Raw genomic sequence first — 1,988 nt, forward strand, 5'->3', positions numbered from 1 at the left:
GGACACACAGATGATAAAAGTTTAAAATCAGGAAAAGTGGGCATCAGGGTTGTATCCTACCACCATCCTTATTCAATCTGAATGTTGCTGTTAGTGGCATCTAGTCCGTTCCGACCCATAGCCACCTTATGCACCACAAACAGAACACAGCCTAGTCCTGCACCACCCCACCACTGCTCCTATGCTTGAGCCCGTTGTTGAAGCCATCTCCTTGAGAGCCTTCCTCTTTACTGGTGCCCCTCTACGTTAGTGAACATGAAGTCCCTCTCCAGGGACTGGTCTCTCCTGACATGCCCAAAGTACATGAGACAAAGTCTTGCCATTCTTGCTTCTAAAGAGCACTCGGGCTATACTTCTTCCAAGGCACATCAGTTGGCCCATTTGTACTTCCAAGATTCTTTTCTAACACAATTCAAATGCACCTATCTTCTGCCTCCCTTATTCAATGTCCAACTTTCACACGCACAGGAGGTGAGGGAGAAGACCCTGGCTTGGGTCAGGCCCTCCTCAGCCCTCAAAGTAACAGCTTCCTTTTCAATACTCTTAACGAGGTTCTGTGCAGACCTGCCCATTGTAATTTCTCATTTGATCTCTGGACTGCTGCTTTGATCTGAGCACTGATCGTGGATTCAAGACAGACAAAATCTTTGACAACTTCAACTTTTTCTTCATTTATCATGATGTTACCTATTGGTCCAGTTTTAAGATTTGGGTTTTGTTTACATTGAATTAGAATCCATACTGAAGGCGGCAATCCTTGATCTTCATCAGTAACTTCAAGTTCTCCTCACGTTCAGCAAGCAGTCGTGTCATCTACATGTTGCTAGTTGCTAGTAAGTTTTTCTCAAGTCCTGATGCCACACTCTTCCTCAGATGATCCGCTCAACACACAGACTGTTTGATGATCTGTGCCAGTCAGCCTGGCCTGGTTTTAGCTGCTAATGGGCTTCTCCAATGTTTCTTCCCACAGATGTAGTTAATTTGATTTCTGTGTGTTCCATCTGGGGAAGTCCATGTGTGTGGTCACCTTGTGTGCTGTTGAAAAGGTATTTGCTATAAACAAGCTTTCGGTTTTGGGAAATTCCATCATGCGACCTCTGGCTTCGTGTCCACCACCAAGTCCGTATTTTCCAACTACTGTCCCTTCGTTTCCAACTTTCACACTCCAGTCACCAATAATAATCAATCAATCTTGACTACATGTTTGATCAATTTCCAACTGAAGTTGTTGGTAGAATTCTTCAATTTCTTCATCACTAGCTTTTGTGGTTGGTGCATGCATTTGAATTATGGTTTCAGAGATTGGATTTCCTTGAACGCAGATAAGATATAATCTTATCACAGACAGCACTGTACTTCAAGATTGATTGTGCAATGTCGTTTTTGACAATGAATGTCACGCCATTCATCTTGATTTGTGTCATTCCCAGCATAGTAAATCATAAAATTTTCTGAATCAAAATGGCCAACACCAGTACAATTCAGATCACTAAGGCCTAGGAAATCGATCTTTATGCATTGTATTTCACTTTTGACCACTTCCAATTTTCCTAGATACATACTGAGATAGTTTATTGTGCCAGCCTGGCTGATAAACGCAGGTGGGATTGACTGAGGGGTGGAGAGATGGATGGCTTGGTGAGCCTTGCCTTTCTTGTCTCTCGCTCTGTGATCGTCAGACCAGTGTGCGGCTGCCTTGCTTATTCTGTGCCTCAATTTAAAGGCTACACTGCCTGTGGGACACCTATCCTGTGGACTGTGTTGCTGTAAGTTGAGGTCCCTTTGAGACTTCTCTGGAGCTGGGGACTGGCGGTTGGTGACCTGCCTTGTGATTGGCTGCTGTGCTGACATAACCTAGCTTCTCTACAAATAGAGGAAGATCTGGCATCAGACAGACTTGAAGGACTGCTAGTCTCTCAACTTTCTCTCACGGACGTGAGTTGCACTAAGCCATTTATAGTGCTTTCTAATTTAACTGTTTATTTCTT

This window comes from Echinops telfairi, unplaced genomic scaffold (genome assembly GCF_000313985.2).
Source record: "Echinops telfairi isolate 266 unplaced genomic scaffold, ASM31398v2 ScPeMD7_3533;HRSCAF=4204_0, whole genome shotgun sequence".
NCBI classification, from domain to species: domain Eukaryota; kingdom Metazoa; phylum Chordata; class Mammalia; order Afrosoricida; family Tenrecidae; genus Echinops; species Echinops telfairi.